Source organism: Solanum dulcamara, chromosome 12, assembly GCF_947179165.1.
Source record: "Solanum dulcamara chromosome 12, daSolDulc1.2, whole genome shotgun sequence".
NCBI classification, from domain to species: Eukaryota; Viridiplantae; Streptophyta; class Magnoliopsida; order Solanales; family Solanaceae; genus Solanum; species Solanum dulcamara.
This window is the reverse complement of record NC_077248.1, coordinates 722,227-744,481: the sequence shown is the minus strand read 5'-3', so window position 1 is coordinate 744,481 and position 22,255 is coordinate 722,227.

The following is a 22,255-nucleotide window of genomic DNA, read 5'->3' as shown; positions in this document are numbered from 1 at the left end:
TCGTTACGGACACTACTATGGAAGAATTCAAGAAAATTCGACTCGGACCCTAGCACCTAAAAATCTGTAAGCTAACATACACGAAAAACTAACAAAATTGCCTAATTTCTATTGCGTCGCCAATAAAATACTCCAAAACCCCTCTAAAGCGCCGTCGGGGCTACAGAATTCGTTCCCCAAGTTGTTAGAGATTCTACTATAAAATAATCCAAGAAAATTCAACCTGGACCCCCAGCACCTAAAAAATCTGTGAGCTAACACACACGAAAAACTGGCAAAATATTCTAATTCCTATTGCATCACCAATAAAATGCCCCTAAACCCCCGACACCTAAATAATCCGTGGGCTAACACAAATGAAAAACTTGCTAAATCGACTAATTCCTATGACGTCGCCAATAAAATGCTTCTAAATCCCTCTAAAGCGCCAATGAATCTACTGGAGTCGTTCCCCAAGTCGTTACGGATGATACTATGGAAGAAATAAAGAAAATTTGACCTGGACCCCCAACACCTAAAAATTTTGTGGGCTAAAAGTCAAAGCAAACTGACAAAATTGCCTAATTCCTATTGCGTCGCCAATAAAATGCTCATAATTTCCTCGAAAGCGCCGCCGGGGCTACTGGAGTAGTTCCCTAAGTCATTATGGATTCTCTATGGAAGAATACAAGAAAATTTGACTCGAACCCTGTACCTAAAAAATCCCTGGGCTAACACACACAAAAAAACTGGCAAAATCGTCTAATTCCTATTGTGTTGCCAATAAAATACTCCTAAACCCTCTAAAGCTCCGCCGAGGCTATTGGAGTCGCTCCTCAGGTCATTACGATGATACTATAGAAGAAATCAAGAAAATTCGATCTGGACCCCCGGCACCTAAAAAATCTGAGGGCTAACACACACGAAAAACTGGCAAAATTGTCAAATTCCTATTTCATCACCAATAAAATGCTCTTACACCCTCTAAAGCACCGCCGGGTCTACTAGAGTCGTTTCCTAGGTCGTTACGGATGCTACTATGAAAGAATCCAAGCAAATTCGACTTGGACCCCGGGCACCTAAAAAATCCGTGGGCTAACACACACGAAAAATTTTAAAAATCACCTAATTCCTATTTCGTCGGCAGTAAAATGTTCCTAAACCCCTCTAAAGCGCCACCGGGGATACTGGAGTCGTTTCCCTTGTCGTTACGGACGCTACTATAGAAGAATCCAATAAAATTCGACCCGGACCTCGGCACCTAAAAAAACCATAGGCTAACATACATGAAAAACTGGCAAAATCGGCTAATTCCTATTGCGACGCCAATAAAATACTGCTAAACCTCTCTAAAGCATCGTCGGGGGGGCATCTGGAGTCGTTCCCTAGTTCGTACGGACGCTACTATGGAAGAATCCAAGAAATTTCGACCTAAACCTCTGGTACCTAAAAAATCTGTTGGCTAACACACACGAAAAACTGGCAAAATTGCCTAATTCCTATTGCATCTTCAATAAAATACTCCTAAACCCCTCTAAAGCGCCGCCGAGGCTACTAGAGTCATTCTCCAGGTCGTTAGGGATGCTTCGATAGAATAATCCAAGAAAATTCTACCCATACCCCAGCGCCTAAAAAATACATGGGCTAACACACACGAAAAAATAGAAAAATCCACTAATTTTCATTGTGTCACCAATAAAATGGTTCAAAACTCCTCTAAAGTGCCACTAGGCTATTGGAGTCGTTCCCTAGGTTGTTATGGATGCTACTATAGAAGAATCCAAGAAAGTTCGACCCTAACCCCCGACACCTAAAAAATCCATGGGATAACACATACGAAAAATAGGCAAAATTGCCTAATTCCTATTGTGTCGCCAATAAAATGCTCTTAAACCCCTTTAAAGCGCCACCGGGGCAACTAGAGTTGGTCCCTAGGTCGTTACGGACACTACTATGGAAGAATTAAAGAAAATTCGACCCGGACCCCAGCACCTAAAAAATCTGTAAGCTAACATATACGAAAAACTGGCAAAATTGCCTAATTTCTATTGCGTCACCAATAAAATACTTTAATACCCCTCTAAAGCGCTGTCGGGGCTACTAAATTCGTTTTGCAAGTCGTTAGAGATGCTACAATAAAATAATCCAAGAAAATTTGACCTGGACCCTGAGCACCTAAAAAATTAGTGAGCTAACACACATGAAAAACTGGCAAAATATTATAATGCTCCTAAACCCCTCTAATGCGCCTTCAGGGCTACTGGAGTCGTTCCTTAGGTCGTTACGGACGCTACTATGAAAGAATCTAAAAAAATTCGACCCATACCCCCAACACCTAAAAAATCTGTGGGCTAACACACACGAAAAACTCACAAAATCGACTAATTCCTACTGCGTCGCCAATAAAATACTTCTAAACCCCTCTAAAGCGCTAATGAATCTACTAGAGTCGTTTCCCAGGTCGTTACGGATGATACTATGGAAGAATCAAAGAAAATTTGACTTGGACCCCCGATACCTAAAAATTCCATGGGCTGACACTCAAGAAAAACTGGCAAAATTGTTTAATTCCTATTGCGTCGCCAATAAAATGCTCCTAAACTCCTCTAAAGCGCCGCCGGAGCTACTGGCGTAGTTCCCTAGGTCATTAAAGATGCTCTATGGAATAATCCAAGAAAGTTTGATTCGAAACCCGGTACCTAAAAAATCCGTGGGCTAACACACACGAAAAACTAGAAAAATTGCCTAATTCCTATTGCGTTGCCAATAAAATACTCCTAAACCCCTCTAAACCTCCGCTGGGGCTACTGGAGTTGTTCCTCAGGTCTTTACGTACGATACTATGGAAGAATTCAAGAAAATTCGACCTAGACCCCCGACACCTAAAAAATCTGTGGGCTAACACACACGAAAAACTAGCAAAATTGCCAAATTCCTATTTCGTCACCAATAAAATGCTCGTAAACCCTCTAAAGCACCGCTAGGGCTACTAGAGTCATTCCCCAAGTCGTTACGGATGCAACTATGGAAGAATCTTAGAAAATTCTTTACGAACCCCCGGCACCTAAAAAATCCATGGGCTAACACACATGAAAAACTGGAAATATAGCCTAATTCCTATTGAATTGCTAATAAAATGCTCCTAAACCCCTCTAAAGCGCTGTAAGGGTACTGGAGTCATTCCCTCGGTCATTAAGAATGCTACTATAGAAGAATCTAAGAAAATTTGACATGAATCTACAGCGTCTAAAAAATATGTGGGCTAACACACATAAAAAACTTGCAAAATCGCCTAATTCCTATTGTGTCACCAATAAAATGCTCCTAAACCCCTCTAAATTGGCATTGGGGCAACTAGAGTCATTCTCTAGTTCGTTACGGACATTACTATTGAAGAATCCAAGAAAATTCGACCTAGACCCCCGGCACCTAAAGATTCTGTGGGCTAACACACACGAAAAACTAGCAAAATCGACTAATTCCTATTGTGTCGCCAATAAAATGCTTTGAAACCCCTTTAAAGCGCCAATGAGGCTAATGGAGTCGTTCCCCAGGTCATTACAGACGATACTATGGAAGAATCAAAGAAAATTTAACCTAGACCCCCGGCACCTAAAAATTTCGTGGGCTAACACTCAAGAAAAACTGGCAAAATCGCCTAATTCCTATTGCATCGCCAATAAAATGCTCCTAAAATCCTCTAAAGCGCCGCCGAGGCTACTAAAGTAGTTCCCTAGGCCGTTACGGATGCTCTATGGAAGAATCCAACAAAATTTGACTCGAACCCCGGCACCTAAAAAATTCCTGGGCTAACACACACAAAAAACTAGCAAAATCGCCTAATTCCTATTGCTTTGCCAATAAAATACTCCTAAACCCCTCTAAAACTCTGCCGGAGCTACTGTAATCGTTCCCCAGGTCGTTATGGATGTAACTATGGAAGAATTCAAGAAAATTCGACCTAGACCCCCGGCACCTAAAAAATCTATAGGCTAACACACACGAAAAACTAGCAAAATCGCTTAATTCCTATTATTTTGCCAATAAAATGTTCCTAAACCCCTTTAAAGTGTTTTAAGTGTACTGGAGTCATTCCCTAAGTCATTACGGACGCTACTATAAAAGAATCAGAGAAAATTCTATCTGAATCCCCAGAACCTAAAAAATCTGTGGGCTAACACAAATGAAAAACTAGCAAAATTACCTAATTGTTATTGCGTCGCCAATAAAATGCTCCTAAAAGCCTCTAAAAAAATTCAGTCGTTCCCTAGGTCATTACAGATGCTACTATGGAAAAATCCAAAAAAATTCAAACCGAACCCCCGGCACCTAAACAATTCGTGGGCTAACACACACGAAAAACTGACAAAATCGCCTAATTCCTATTGTATCGCCAATAAAATGCTCCTAAACCTTCTAAAGCACCGTCGGGGCAACTTGAGTCATTCCCTAGTTCGTTACGGATGCTCTATGGAAGAATCAAAGAAAATTTGACTCGAACCCCGGCACCTAAAAATTCTGTGGACTATCACACATGAAAAACTAGAAAAATCGCCTAATTCCTATTGCGTCGCCAATAAAATGCTCCTAAACCCTTCTAAAGCACCGCTTGGGCTACTGGAGTCATTCCCTAGGTCGTTACAGACACTACTATGGAAACATCCAAGAAAATTTGACCCGAATCCTCGGCACCTAAAAATTCTGTAGGCTAACATTCAAGAAAAACTAACAAAATCTCCTAATTCCTATTGTGTCACCAATAGAATGCTCCTAAACCACTCTAAAGCGCCGTCGGGGATACTAGAGTCATTAACCAGGTCTTTACTTATGCTACTATGGAAGGATCCAAGAAAATTTGACTCGGACCCCCTGGCACCTAAAAAATTTGTGGGCTAGCATACATGAAAAACTGATAAAATTGCCTAATTCCTATTGCATCACCAATAAAATATTCCTAAACCCCTATGAAGCACCGTCTGGTTTACTGATGTCGTTTTCCAGGTCGTTACGTACGATACTATGGATGAATCCAAAAAAATTAGACCTGGACCCTCGGCATCTAAAAAATCTGTGGGCTAACATACACGAAAAACTAGCAAAATCGCCTAATTCCTATTTCGTCAATAATAAAATGCTCCTAAACCCCTCTAAAGCGCCACCGGGGCTACTTGAGTCATTTCCAAGGTCATTACGGACGCTACTATGGAAGAATCTAAAAAACTTCGACCCATACCCCTGACACCTAAAACATCTGTGGGCTAACACACACGAAAAACATGCAAATTCGACTAATTGCTATTGCGTCACCAATAAGATGCTCCTAAACCCCTCTAAAGCACCGCCTGGGCAATTAGAGTCATTACCTAGTTCGTTGCGGACGCTACTATGGAAAATTCAACAAATTTTGATCCAGACCCCCGGCACCTAAAAAATCCATGGGCTAACATAAACGAAAAACTAGCAAAATTTCCTAAATCCTATTGCGTCGCCAATAAAATGCTTTTAAATCCCTCTAAAGCGCCGCCAGGGCTACTGGAGTCGTTTCTCAGGTCGTTACAGACGCTACTATAAAATAATCCAAGATAATTCGACCTGGACCCCCGGCACCTAAAATATTTGTGGGCTAACACACACGAAAAACTAGCAAAATCATCTACTTTCTATTACGTCGTCAATAAAATGATCCTAAACCCCTATAAAGTGATACTAGGGCTACTGGAGTCGTTCCACAGGTCGTTACGGATGATACTATGAAAGAATCTAAGCAAATTCGATCTAGACCCCCGGCACCTAAAAAATTTGTGGGCTAACACACACGAAAAATTAGAAAAATTGCCTAATTCATATTTCGTCGCCAATAAAATGTTCCTAAACCCTTTTAAAGCCCCACCAAGGCTACTGGAGTCGTTCCCCTTGTCGTTTCGGACGCTACTATTGAAGAATCCAAAAAATTCGACCTGAACCTCCGGTACCTTAAAAAACCATGGACTAACACACACAAAAAACTGCAAAATTTCCTAATTCCTATTACATCGCCAATAAAGTACTCTTAAGCCCCTCTAAAGCACCGCCGGGGCAACTGGAGTCATTCCCCAGGTCGTTACGGACGCTTCTATCGAATAATACAATCAAATTCTACCCGGACCCCCAGCGCCTAAAAATACATGGGTTAACACACACGAAAAACTAGCAAAATCGACTAATTTTGATTGTGTCGCCAATAAAATACTACAAAACCCCTCTAAAGCGCCGCCGGGATTATTGGTGTCATTCCCTAGGTCGTTACGGATACAACTATGGAAGAATCTTAGAAAATTCGACACGAACACTCGGCACCTAAAAAATCCATGGACTAACACACATGAAAAACTGGAAATATCGCCTAATTCCTATTGTGTTACCAATAAAATGCTCCTAAACCCCTCTAAAGCGCTGTAAGGGTACTGGAATCATTCTCTAGGTCATTAAGGACGCTACTATAGAAGAATCCAAGAAAATTAAACCCGAATCCACTGCACCTAAAAAATCTGTGGGCTAACACACATGAAAAACTGACAAAATCGCCTAATTCCTATTGTGTCACCAATAAAATGCTCCTAAACCCCTCTAAATTGGCATCGGGGCAACTAGAGTCATTCCCTAGTTCGTTAGGGATGCTACTATTGAAGAATACAAGAAAATTCAACCCGGACCCCCGGCACCTAAAAATTCTGTGGGCTAACACACATGAAAAACTGGCAAAATCGACTAATTCGTATTGCGTCGCCAATAAAATGCTTCGAAACCCCTCTAAAGCGCCAATAAGGCTAATAGAGTCGTTCCCCAAGTATTTACAGACGATACTATGGAAACATCCAAGAAAATTTAACCTGGACCACCGGCACCTAAAAATTATGTGGGCAAACATTCAAGAAAAACTAACAAAATCTCTTAATTCCTATTGTGTCACCAATAGAATGCTCCTAAACCACTCTAAAGCGCCGTCGGGGCTACTGGAGTCATTCCCCGGGTATTTACTTATTCTACTATGGAAGGATCCAAGAAAATTTGACTCGGACCTCCGGCATCTAAAAAATTCGTGGCTAGCAAACACGAAAATCTGATAAAATTGCTTAATTCCTATTGCTTTGCCAATAAATTACTCCTAAACCCCTCTAAAACTCCGCCGGAGCTACTGGAGTCGTTCCTTAGGTTGTTACGTACGATACTATGGAAGAATTCAAGAAATTTCGACCTAGACCCCCGGCACCTAAAAAATCCATAGGCTAACACACACGAAAAACTGGCAAAATTGCCAAATTCCTATTTCATCACCAATAAAATGCTCTTAAACCCTCTAAAGCACCGTCAGGGCTAATAGAGTCGTTCCCCAGGTCATTACGGACGTAAATATGGAAGAATCCAAGAAAATTCGACCTGGACCCCCGGCATCTAAAAAATCTGTGGGCTAACACACACGAAAAACTAGCAAAATTGCTTAATTCCTATTATTTTGCCAATAAAATGCTCCTAAACCCCTCTAAAGTGCTGTAAGGGTACTGGAGTATTCCCTAAGTCATTACGGACGCTACTATAAAAGAATCAGAGAAAATTTGATCTGAATCCCCGGCACCTAAAAAATCTATGGGCTAACACAAACGAAAAACTGGCAAAATTACCAAATTGTTATTGCGTCGCCAATAAAATGCTCCTAAATGCCTCTAAAGCATAGTCAAGACTACTTGAGTCGTTCCCTAGGTTGTTACAGATGCTACTATGGAAGAATCCAAGAAAATTCAAACCGAACCCCCGGCACCTAAACAATTCGTGGGCTAACACACACGAAAAACTGACAAAATCGCCTAATTCCTATTGTATCGCCAATAAAATGCTCCTAAACCTTCTAAAGCACCACCGGGGCAACTTGAGTCATTCTCTAGTTCGTTACGGATGCTCTATGGAAGAATCAAAGAAAATTTGACTCAAACCCCGGCACCTAAAAAATCCGTGGACTACCACACATGAAAAACTGGTTAAATCGCCTAATTCCTATTGCGTCGCCAATAAAATGCTCCTAAACCCTTCTAAAGCACCACTGGGGCTACTGGAGTCGTTCCGTAGGTCGTTACGGATGCTACTATGGAAACATCCAAGAAAATTTGATCCGGGTCCCTGGCACCTAAAAATTCCGTGGGCTAACATTCAAGAAAAACTGACAAAATCTACTAATTCCTATTGTGTCACCAATAGAATGCTCCTAAACCACTCTAAAGCGCCGCCGGGGCTACTGGAGTCGTTCCCCAGGTCTTTACTTATGCTACTATGGAAGAATCCAAGAAAATTTGACTCGGACCCCCGGCACCTAAAAAATTCGTGGCTAGCATACACAAAAAACTGACAAAATTGCCTAATTCGTATTACGTCATCAATAAAATATTCCTAAACCCCTATGAAGCGTCGTCGCATTAACTGAAGTCGTTCTCTAGGTCGTTACATACGATACTATGGAGGAATCTAAAAAAATTAGACCTAGACCCTCGACATCTAAAAAATCTGTGGGCTAACATACACGAAAAACTAGCAAAATCGCCTAATTCTTATTTCGTCACCAATAAAATGCCCCTAAACCCCTCTAAAGCGTCGCAGGGGCTACTTGACTCATTCCCTAGGTCGTTACGGATATTACTATGGAAGAATCCAAGAAAATTCAACCCAAACCGCCGGCACCTAAAAAATCTGTGGGCTAATTGCCTAATTCTTATTGTGTCACCAATAAGATGCTCCTAAACCCCTCTAAAGCACCGCCTGGGCAATTAGAGTCATTTCCTAGTTCGTTGCGGACGCTACTATGTAAAAATCCAACAAAATTTGATTCGAACCCCTGGCACCTAAAAAATCCGTGGGCTAACATAAATGAAAAACTGGCAAAATTTCCTAAATCCTATTGCGTCGCCAATAAAATGCTTCTAAATCCCTCTAAAGCGCCGCCGGGGCTACTAGAATCGTTTCCCAGGTCATTACGAATGCTACTATAAAATAATCCAAGAAAATTTGACCTGGATCCCCGGCACCTAAAAACACTGTGGGCTAAACACACAAAAAAAACTAGCAAAATCATCTAATTTCTATTACGTCGCCAATAAAATGCTCCTAAATCCCTATAAAGTGATACTAGGGCTACTAGAGTTGTTCCCCTTATCGTTACGGACGCTACTATTGAAGAATCCAAAAAATTCGACCTGAACCTCCGGTACCTTAAAAAACCATGGACTAACACACACAAAAAATTGGCAAAATTTCCTAATTCCTATTACATCGCTAATAAAACACTCTTAAACCCCTCTAAAGCACCGCCGGGGCAACTGGAGTCGTTTCCTAGGTTGTTACGGACGCTTCTGTCGAATAATACAAGAAATTCTACCCGGACCCCCAGCGCCTAAAATGCTCCAAAACCCCTCTAAAGCGCCGCCGGGCTTATTGGTGTCATTCCCTGGGTCGTTACGGATGCAACTATGGAAGAATATTAGAAAATTCGATACGAACCCCCGGCACCTAAAAAATCCATGGGCTAACACACATGAAAAATTGGAAATATCGCCTAATTCCAATTGTGTCGTTAATAAAATGCTCTTAAACCCCTCTAAAGCACCGTCGGGGCAACAGGATCATTCCGTAGGTCGTTACGGACACTAATATGGAAGAATCCAAGAGAATTCAACCCGGACCCCGGCACCTAAAAAATCCGTAGGCTAACATACACGAAAAACTGGCAAAAATGCATAATTCCTATTGTGTCGCCAATAAAATACTCCTAAACCTCTTTAAAGTGCCGCCGGGGCAACTGAAGTTGTTCCCCAGGTCGTTACAAACACTAATATAAAATAGTCCAAGAAAATTCAACCTGGACCCCAGCACCTAAAAAATCTGTGACCTAACACACATGAAAAACTGGCAAAATATTCTAATTCCTATTGCGTCGCCAATAAAATGCTCCTAAACCCCTCTAATGCGCCTTCGGAGCTACTGGAGTCATTCCTTAGGTCGTTAGGGATGCTACTATGGAAGAATCTAAAAAAAATTGACTCGTACCCCGACACCAAAAAAATCCGTGAGCTAACACATACAATAAAACTAGCAAAATTGACTAATTCCTATTGCGTCGCCAATAAAATACTCTTAAACCCCTCTAAAGCGCCAATGAGGCTACTAGAGTTGTTCCCCGGGTCGTTACGAACGATACTATGGAAGAATCAAAGAAACTTCTACCTAGACCCCCGACACCTAAAAAATCCATAGGCTAAGACGCACAAAAAACTGTCAAAATCAACTATTTCCTATTTGGTCGCCAATAAAATGCTCCAAAACCCCTCTAAATCGCCACCGGGGCTACTGGAGTCATTTCCCATGTCGTTATGGATGCTACTATGGAAGAATACAAGAAGATTCGACCCGGACCTTGGCACCTAAAAAATCCATGGGCTAACACAAATGAAAAACTAGCAAAATAGCCTAATTCCTATTGCGTCACCAATAAAATGCTTCTAAACCCCTCAAAATCGCCATTGGGGCTACTAGAGTCGTTCCCTAGGTCGTTACGGAAGCTACTATGGAAGAATCCATGAAAATTCAACCCGAACCTCCGGCATCTAAAAAATCTGTGGGCTAACACACATGAAACACTGGCAAAATTGCCTAATTCCTATTGCATCGCAAATAAAATATTCCTAAACCCCTCTAAAGCGCCATCGGGGCTAATGGAGTCATTACCCAGGTCGTTACGGACGCTTTTATAGAATAATCGAACAAAATTTGACCCGGACCACCGGCGCCTAAAAAATACATGGGTTAAAACACATGAAAAACTAGCAAAATCGACTAATTTCTATTGCGTAGCCAATAAAATACTCCAAAACCCCTCTAAAGCGCCGACGAGGCTACTGGAGTCGATCCCAAGGTTGTTACGGATGCTACTATGGGCTAACACTCACGATAAACTGGCAAAATCTCCTAATTCCTATTGTGTCACCAATAGAATAATACCAAACCCCTCTAAAGCGTTGTCGAGTCTATTGGAGTTGTTTACTAGGTTGTTACGGATGCTACTATTGAAAAATCCAAGAAAATTATGAGCTAACACACACAAAAAACTGGCAAAATTGCCTAATTCCTATTGCATCACCATAAAATGCTTCTACACCCCTCTAAAGTTCCACTGGGGCTACTAGAGTCATTTCCCAGGTCATTATTGATGATACTATGGAAGAATCAAAGAAAATTCGACCCGAACCACCGGCACCTAAAAGATCTGTAGGTAACACACATGAAAAACTAGCAAAATTGCCTAATTCCTGTAGCGTCGCCAATAAACTGCTCTAAAATACATCTAAAAAGTCAACGGGCTACTAAGGTTGTTCCCTAGGTCGTTACGGATACGACTATCGAATAATCTAAGAAAATTCGAACCTGACCCCGGCAGCTTAAAAATCCGTGAGCTAACACACACAAAAAACTAGCAAAATCGCCTATTACCTATTGCGTCGCCAATAAAAAGCTCCTAAACCACACTAATGTGCCACTGGAGCTACTCGAATCATTATCTAGATCGTTATGGATGCTACTATAGAAGAATCTAAGAAAATTCGACCCAAACCTCCGGCACCTACAAAATCTGTGAGCTAACACACACGAAAAACTGGCAAAATTACCTAATTCCTGTTGCGTCACCAATAAAATGCTCCTAAACCCCTCTAATATGTCGTCGGGGCTACTAAAGTCATTCCCTAGGTCGTTATAGATGCTACAATGGAAGAATATAATAAAATTCGACTCGGACCCCGACACCTAAAAAATTTGTGGGCTAACACAAGGGAAAAACTAGCAAAATTGCTTAATTTTTATTGCGTCGCCAATAAAATGCTCCTAAACCCCTCTACAGTATTGTCGGGGCTACTGGAGTCGTTCCCTATGTCGTTATGGATGATACTATGGAAGAATACAAGAAAATTCGACCTGTACCCCCGGCACCTAAAAAATCTGTAGGCTAACACAAATGAAAAACTGGTAAAATCGCCTAATTCCTATTTCGTCACTAATAAAATGATCCTAAACCCCTCTAAAGCATAGTCGGAGCTACTGGAGTCATTCCCCAGGTCGCTACGGATGCTACTATTGAAGAATCCAAGAAAATTCGATCCGGACCCCCGGCATCTAAAAAATCTGTGGGCTAACACACACAAAAAAAGGCAAAATTGCCTAAATCCTATTGCGTCGCCAATAAAATGCTCATAAACAGCTTTAAAGCGCCGCCGGGGCTACTAGAGTAATTCCATATAATTCCCTAGGTCATTACGGACGCTATACTATATAAGAATCTAAAAAAATTCAACCCGAACCTCCGGCACCTAAAAAATCAGTAGGCTACCACACACAAAAAACTGGCGAAGTTGCCTAATTCCTATTTCGTCACTAATAAAATGCTCCTAAACCTGTCTAAAGCACCACCGGGGCTATTGGACTAGTTCCCCAGGTCATTACGGACGTTCCCATGGAATAATCCAAGAAAATTTGACACAAAACCCTGGCACCTAAATAATATATGGGCTAACATATACGAAAAACTAGCAAAATCGCCTAATTCCTATTTCGTCACCAATAAAATGCTCCTAAACCCCTCTAAAGCGCCGCTGGGGCTACTGAAGTCGTTTCCGAGGTCGTTACGGACGCTACTATGGAAGAATCCAAGAAACTTTGACTTGGACCCCCGGCAACTAAAAAATCCGTAGGCTAAGACGCACAAAAAATTGGCAAAACCTTCTAATTCGTATTTCGTCGCCATTAAAATGCTTCAAAACCCCTCTAAAGCATCGCCGGAAATACTGGAGTCGTTCTCCATATCGTTACGGACGCTACTATAGAAGAATCCAAGAAATTTTGACCCGGCCCTCGGCATCTAAAAAATCCATGGGCTAACACTCACGAAATACTGGCAAAATTGTCTATTTCCTATTGTGTCTGCAATAAAATACTTCTAAACCCCTCTAAAGCGCCGCCGAAACAACTGGAATCATTCTCTAGGTCATTACAGATGCTACTATAGAATAATCCAAGAATATTTGACCTAGACCCCTGGCACCTAAAAAATATGTGGCCTAACTCACACGAAAAACTTGCAAAATTGTCTAATTCCTGTTACATCGCCAATAAAATTCTCCTAAACCCCTCTAATGCGCCTCCGGGGCTACTGGAGTCATTCCTAGGTCGTTACGGATGCTACTATGGAAGAATCCAAAAAAATTTGACCCAGACCCCTGACACCTAAAAAATTCATGGGCTAACACAGACAAAAAACTGGATATATCGCCTAATTCCTATTGCGTCGCCAATAAAATAATCCTAAACCCCTATAAAGCGCCACTGGGCTACTGAAGTCATTCCCAGGTCGTTATGGATGATACTATAAAAGAATCCAAGAAAATTCGACATGTTCCTCGGCACCTAAAAATCTGTGGGCTAACTAACACACACGGAAAACTAAAAACATCGCCTAATTCCTATTCCGTCGCCAATAAAATTCTCCTAAACCACTCTAAAGCACCACCGGGGCTACTGGAGTCGACCCGGACCCCCTTCATCCAAAAAATACATGGGCTAACACAAATAAAAAACTAGCAAAATTGTCTTATTCTTATTTCGTCGCCAATAAAAAGCTCCTAAACCCCTCTAAAGCGTCGTTGGGGCTACTAGAGTCGTTCCCCATGTTGTTACGGACGCTACTATGGAAGAATCCAAGAAAATTCGACCCGACCCTCAGCACTAAAAAATCCATGGGCTAACACTCACGAAACACTGGAAAAATCGCCTAATTCCTATTGCGTCGCCAATAAAATGCTGCTAAACCCCTATAAAGCGTCGTCGGGGCTACTAGAGTCATTTCCTAGCTCGTTATGTATGCTACTATAGAAGAATACAAAAAAATTCGACCAGGACCCCCGATGCCTAAAATATACATGGGCTAACACACACAAAAAACTGACAAAATCGACTAATTTCAATTGCGTCAACAATAAAATGCTATAAAACCACTCTAAAGAAAAGTCGAAGCTAGTATAGTCATTCCAAGGTCATTACAGATGCTACTATGGAAAAAATGAAGAAAATTCGATCCAGAGCACTGACACCAAAAAAATTTGTGGCTAAAACTCACAAAAAACTGGTAAAATCTCCTAATTCCTATTATGTCACCAATAAAATGCTTCTAAACCCCTTTAAAACGCCACCGGGGCTACTGGAGTAGTTCCCCAAGTCTTTACGGATGCTACTATGGAGAAATCCAATAAAATTTGACTCGGAACCCCGACACCTAAAAAATTTGTGGGCTAACACACACAAAAAATTGGAAAAATTGCCTAATTTCTATTGCGTCGCCAATAAAATACTCCTAAACCCCTCTAAAGCGTCACTAGGGCTACTAGAGTCATTGCTCAGGTTGTTACGGACAATACTATGAAAGAATCCAAGAAAATTCAACCCAGACCCCTAGCACCTAAAAAATATGTGGGTTAACACATATGAAAAACTGGCAAAATCACCTAATTCCTATTTCATCAATAATAAAATTTTCCTAAACCCCTATAAAGCACCGCCAGGGCTACTGGAGTCGTTCCACAGGTCGTTATGGACGCTACTATGGAAGAATCTAAGAAAATTCGACCCGAACCCCCGGCACATAAAATATTTGTGGGCTAACACACACGAAAAACTGGCAAAATCACCTAATTCCTATTGTATCGCTAATAAAATACTCCTAAATCTCTTTAAAGTATCGCAGAGGCTACTGAAATCGTTCCCCAGGTCGTTACAGACGCTAATATAAAATAATCCAAGAAATTTCGACCTGTACCCCCAGCACCAAAAAAATCTGTGAGCTAACACACATGAAAAACTAGCAAAATATTCTAATTCCTATTGCGTCGCTAATAAAAAGCTCCTAAACCCCTCAAAAGCACCACCGAGTCTACTGAGTTATTCTACAGGTTGTTACGTACGACACTATGGAAGAATCCAAGAAAATTCGACCTAGACCCCCGACACCTAAAAATTCCGTCGGGTTACACACATGAAAAATTGGCAAAATCGCCTAATTCCTATTTCATCAATAATAAAATTCTCCTAAACCCCTCTAAAGTACCGCCGGGGCTACTAGAGTCGTTCTATAGGTCGTTACGCATGCTACTATAGAAAAATCCAAGAAAATTCGACCCGGACCCCAGGCACCTAAAATATTTGTGGGCTAACACACATCAAAAACTGACAAAATTGCCTATATCCTATTGCATTGCCAATAAAATTCTCTTAAACCCCTCTAAAGCACTGCCGGGCTACTGGAGTCGTTCCACAGATCGTTACGGAGGCTACTATGTAAGAATCCAAGAATATTCAACCCAAACACCCGGCACCTAAAAATTTTGTGGGCTAACACACACGAAAAACTGGCAAAATCGCCTAATGCCTATTGTGTCGCCAATAAGTTGCTCCTATACCCCTCTAAAGCGCCATCGGGGCTACTGGAGTATTTCCCTAGGTCGTTACGGACGCTTTATAGAAGAATCCAAGAAATTTCGAACCGGATCCCCAGCACCTAAAAAATTTGTGGGCTAACACATACGAAAAATTGGCAAAATTGCCTAATTACTATTGCGTCGCTAATAAAATGCTCCTAAACCCCTCAAAAGTGCCGCCGGGGCTATTGGAGTCGTTCCCCAGGTCGTTACGTACAACACTATGGAAGAATCCAAGAAATTTTGACCTGGACCACGACACCTAAAAATTCTGTGGGCTAACACACATGAAAAACTGGCAAAATTGCCTAATTCCTATTGCGTTGCCAATAAAATACTCCTAAACCCCTCAAAAGCGCCGCCAGGGCTACTGTAGTCATTCTCCAGGCCGTTACAGATGCTAAAATGGAAGAATCCAAGAAATTTCGAACTAGACCCCCGGCACCTAAAACATTTGTGGGCTAACTCACACGAAAAACTGGTAGAATTGCCTAATTCCTGTTGCGTCGCCAATAAAATTCCCCTAAACTCCTCTAATGCACCTCTGGGCTACTAGAGACATTCCCTAAGTCGTAATGGACGCTACTATGGAAGAATCATTCCCTGGGTCGTTACAGACGCTACTATGAAAGAATATAAAAAAATTTGACCCGGACCCTCGATACCTAAAAGATCCGTGGGCTAACATACACAAAAAACTGGCAAAATTGCCTAATGCCTATTGTGTCGCAAATAAAATGCTCTTAAACCCCTCTAAAGCGCTGTCTGGGCTACTGGAGTAGTTCCCCAGGTCGTTACGGATGATACTATAGAAGAATCCAAGAAAATTCGACCTGGACCCCCTACACTATTGCGTCGCCCTTAAAATGCTCTTAAACCCCTCTAAAGCACCGCAGTAGCTACTGGAGTCGTTCCTTAGGTCGTTACGGAAGCTACTATGGAACAATCGAAGAAACTTCGACCCGAACCTCCGGCACCTAGAAAATCCGTGTGCTAACACACACGAAAAACTGGCAAAATCGCCTAATTCCTGTTGCATCGCCAATAAAATTCTCTTAAACCCCTCTAATGCGCTGCCAGGGCTACTAGAGTCGTTACCTAGGTTATTACGGATGCTATAATGGAAGAATCCAAGAAAATTCTACCCATACCCCAGCACCTAAAAAATTTGTGGGCTAACACACACGAAAAACTTACAAAATCACCTAATTCCTATTTCGTCGCCAATAAAAAGCTCCTAAACCCCTCAGAAGCACTGCCAGAGCTACTAGAGTTGTTCCCTAGGTCGTTACAGACGATACTATGGAAGAATTCAAGAAAATTCGACCCAGACCCCCGACACCTAAAAAATCTGTGGCTAACACACACCAAATATTTACAAAATCGCCTAATTTGTGTTGCGTAGCCAATAAATTACACTTAAACCCCTCTGAAGTGTCATTGGGGCTACTGCAACTGTTCCCTAGGTCATTATTGATGCTACTATGAAAGAATCCAAGAAAATTCGACCTGGACCCCCGGCACCTAAAAAATCCTTGGGCTAACACACACGAAAAACTGGCAAAATTGCCTAATTCCATTTGCATTGCCAATAAAATACTCATAAATACGGGCTACTGGAGTCATTCCCCTAGGTCATTACGGACGCTACTATAGAAGAATCCAAGAAAATTTGATCGAACCTCCGGCACCTAAAAAATCCGTGGGCTAACACACTCGAAAAACTGGCAAAATCACCTATTTCCTATTGCGTCGCCAATAAAATGCTCCAAAACCCCTTTAATATGCTGCCGGGGCTACTAGAGTCGTTCCCTAGGTCGTTACGGAAGCTACAATGGAAGAATCCAAGAAAATTCGACCTAGACCCCGCCACCTAAAAAATCTGTGCGCTCATACATACGAAAAACTGGCAAAATCACCTAATTTCTGTTGCATCGCAAATAAAATGCTCCTAAACCTCTCAAAAGTGTTGCCGGAGCTACTGGAGTTGTTCCCTAGGTCGTTACAGATGCTTAAACCCCTCTAAAGTGCCGCCGGAGCTACTAGAATCGTTCCCCAGTTCGTTACGGATGCTTCTACAGAATAATCCATGAAAATTCGACTCAGACCATCGACGCCTATAAAATACATAGGTTAACACACACGAAAAACTGGCAAAATCCACTAATTTCTATTGTGTTGCCAATAAAATGCTCCAAACCCCCTCTAAAGCACCGCCGAGGCTACTGGAGTCGTTCCAAAGGTCATTACAGACGCTATTATGGTAGAATCCAAGAAAATTCGACCCAGACCCCCGGCACCTAAAAATTCTGTGGGCTATGACTCACGAAAAAATTGGCAAAATCTCCTAATTCCTATTGTGTCACAAATAGAATGCTCCTACACCCCTCTAAAGCGCCACCAGGGCTACTAAAGTCGTTCCCCAGGTCTTTATGGATGCTACAATGGAATAATCCAAGAAAATTTGACCCGGACCCTCGTCACCTAAAAACTCCGTAGGCTAACAAATACGAAAAAGTGGCAAAAATCGCATAATTCCTATTGCGTCGCCAATAAAATGCTCATAAATCCCTCTAAAGCACCGCCGGGGCAACTGAAGTCATTGGCACCCAAAAAATATGTGGGCTAAAATACGAAAAATTGGCAAAATCGCCTAATTCCTATTTCGTTTTCAATAAAATGATCCTAAACCCCTCAAATGCGCCGTCGGAGCTACTGGAGTCATTCCCTAGGTTGTTATGAATGCTATTATGGAAGATTCCAAAAAGATTCGGCACGGACCCCTGGCACCTAAAAAATCCATGAGCTAACAAACATGAAAAATTATAAAAATTGCCTAATTCCTATTGCATCGCCAATAAACTGATCCTTAACCCCTCTAAAGCGCCGTCGGGGCTACTGGAGTCATTCCTCAGGTCGTTACATACGATACTATGGAAGAATCCAAGAAAATTCGACTTGGACCTCCGGCACTTAAAATAACCGTGGGCTAAAACACACGAAAAACAGGTAGAATCGCCTAATTCCTATTTCGTCAACAATAAAATGCTCCTAAACCCCTCTAAAGCGCCACCAGGGCTACTGGAGTCCTTCCCCATTTTGTTACGGATGCTACTATGGACGAATCCAAGAAAATTCAACCCGGACCCTCGGCACCTAAAAAATCGATGGGCGAACACACACGAAAAACTGACAAAATTGCCTAATTCCTATTGTGTCGCCAATAAAATGTTCTTAAACCCCTCTAAAGCACCGCGGGGATACTGGAGTCGTTCTCTTGGTGGTTACAGACGCTACTATAGAAGAATCTAAGAATTTTGGACTCGAACCTCCGGCACCTAAAAAATCTGTGGGATAACACACACGAAAAACTAGCAAAATTGCCTAATTCCTATTGCATCGCCAATAAAATAATCCTAAACCCCTATAAAGCGCCACCGGAGCTACTAGAGTCATTCCCCAGGTCGTTACGGACACTTCTGTAGAATAATCCAAGAAAATTCAAACCTGACCCCTGGCGCCTAAAAAATGCATGGGCTAACACACACGAAAAACTGGCAAAATCGACTAATTTCTATTGCGTCGCCAATAAAATGCTCCTCAACCTCTCTAAAGCACAGTCGAGGCTACTAGAGTCGTTCCCAATGTCGTGACGGATGCTACTATGGAGGAATCCAAGAAAATTCGACCCGGAGCCCCGACATCTAAAAAATCTATAGGCTAACATACATGAAAAACCGGAAACATCGCCTAATTCCTTTTGCGCCGCAATTAAAATGCTTCTAAACCCCTCTAAAGCACCGATGGGGATATAAGAGTCCTTCCCCAAATCGTTAAGAAGGCTACTATGGAAGAATCAAAGAAAATTCAATCTGGACACCAGGCATCTAAAAAATCCATAGGCTAACACACACGAAAAGCTGACAAAATTGCCTAATTCCTATTGCGTCGCCAATAAAATGATCCTAAACCCCTCTAAAGCATCGCCGGGACTACTAGAGTCGTTCCCTAGGTCATTACGGACGTTTTTATGGAAGATTCCAAGAAACTTCGATCTGGACCCCCGACACCTAAAAAATCTGTGGCTAATATACACGAAAAATTGGCAAAATCGCCTAATACCTATTGCGTCGACAATAAAATTCCCCTAAACTCCTCTAAAGCACCATCGAGGATACAAGAGTAATTACCCAGGTCATTATGGACGCTACTATAGAAGAATTCAAGAAAATTAACCCCGAACCCACGGTACCTAAAAATTCTGTGTGCTAACATACATGAAAAATTGGCAAAATTGCCTAATTTCTGTTGCGTCGCTAATAAAATGCTTCTAAACCCGTCTAAAGCATCGTCGGGGCTACTGGAGTCATTTCATAGGTTGTTACAGACGCTACTATGAAAGAATCCAAGAAAATTCGACCCAGACCCCCGGCACCTAAAAATTCTGTGGGCTAACACACATGAAAAACTAGTAAAATTGCCTAAAGCACCAGCAGGGATACTAGAGTCGTTCCCCAGGTCGTTACAGATTCTACTATGGAAAAATCTAAGAAAATTCAACCTGGACCCCGACACCTAAAAAATTCGTATGCTAACACATACAAAAAACTGGCAAAATCATCTAATTCTTGTTGCCTTGCAAATAAAATTCCCCTAAACCCCTCTAAAGCACCGCTGGAGATACTGGAGTCATTTCGCAGGTCATGATAGATGTTACTATGGAAGAGTCAAAGAAAATTCAACCCGAAGCCCCGGCACCTAAAAAATCAGTGAGCTAACATACACGAAAAATTGGCAAAGTCGCCTAATTGTTGTTGCGTCACAAATAAAATTTCCCTAAACCTCTCTAAAGCACCGCCAGGAATACTAGATTCGTTCCCCAGGTCATTACAGACGCTACTATGGAAGAATCTAAGAAAATTCGACCTGGACCCCGGCACCTAAAAAATTCGTAGGCTAACACACACGAAAAACTAGCAAAATTGCCTAATTCATGTTGCGTCGCAAATAAAATGCTCTTAAACCCCTCTAAAGCACCATTGGGGAGACTATGTCGTTTCTTAGGTCGTTACGTACGCTACTATGAAAAAAAAAATCCAAGAAAATTTGATTCGTACCCCAAGCACCTAAAAAATCTGTGGGCTAACACACACGAAAAGTTGGTAAAATCGCCTAATTCCAATTGCATCTCTAATAAAATGCTCCTAAATCCCTCTAAAGCGTCGTCGGGCTACTAGAGTCGTTCCCTAGATCATTACGGATGCAACTATGGAAGAATACAAGAAAATTCAATCCAGACCCCCGGTACCTAAATAATCTGTGGGCTAATACACACGAAAAACAGGCAAAATCGCCTAATTCCTATTCCGTCGCCAATAAAATTCACCTAAACCTCTCTAAAGTACTGCTGAGTCTACTGGAGTCCTTCCCAGGTCGTTACGTACGCTACTATGGAAGAATACAATAAAATTCGACTCGGACCCCCGACACCTATAAAATCTGTGGGCTAACACACGAAAAACTAGCAAAATCGCCTAATTCCCATTACGTCACTAATAAAATGCTTCTAAACCCGTCTAAAATATTGTCGAGGCTACTGGAGTCGTTCTCCAGATTTTTGCGGATGTTACTATGGAAGAATCCAAGAAAATTCGACCCGGACCCCCAGCACCTAAAAATTTCGTAGGCTAGCACACACGAAAAATTTGCTAAATCACCTAATTTGTGTTGCACCGTGAATAAAATGCTCTGAAACCCCTCTAAAGCGCCGCTAGGGAAACTAGAGTTGTTCTCCAGGTCATTACGTATGCTACTATGGAAAAATTCAAGAAAACTCAACCCGGACCTCCGGCACCTAAAAAATCTATGGGCTAACACACACGAAAAACTGGCAAAATTGCCTAATTCCTGTTGCGCCGCTAATAAAATTCCCCTAAATCCCTCTAAAGCGTCGCCAGGGATACTGGATTCATTACTCAGGTCATTACGAACACTACTATGGAAGAATCTAAGCAAATTTAACCCGAATACCTGCACCTAAGAAATCTGTGGGCTAACGCACACGAAAAACTAGCAAAATCGCCTAATATTTGTTGCGTTGCTAATAAAATGATCCTAAACCTATCTAAAGCACTGTCGGAGCACTAGAGTCGTTCCCCGGGTCGTTACGGATGCTACAATGGAAGAATCCAAGAAAATTTAATCCGAACCCCCGGCACCTAAAAATTCTGTAGGCTAACACACACGAAAAACTGGCAAAATCGCTTAATTCCTGTTGCGTCGCCAATAAAATTTCCCTAAGCCCCTCTAAAGGGTAGCCGGGGATACTAGAGTCGTTCCCCAGGTTGTTAAGAATACTACTATGAAGATTCCAAGAAAATTCAACTCGGACCTCCGGCACCTTAAAATTTGTGGGCTAACACACATGAAACACTGGCAAAGACGCCTAATTCCTGTTGCGTCGCCAATAAAATTCTCCTAAACCACTCTAAAGCACCGTCGAAGATAGTGGAGTCGTTCCCTAGGTCGTTACGAATGATAATATGATAGAATCCAAAAAAAATTAACCCGGATCCCCGGCACCTAAAAAATTTGTAGGCTAACACACGAAAAAGTGGCAAAATCGACTAATTTCTATTGCATCACAAATAAAATGCTTCTAAACCCCTCTAAAGCACCGCCAGTGATACTAGAGTCGTTCCCCAAGTCGTTACAGACGCTACTATGGCAGAATCCAAGAA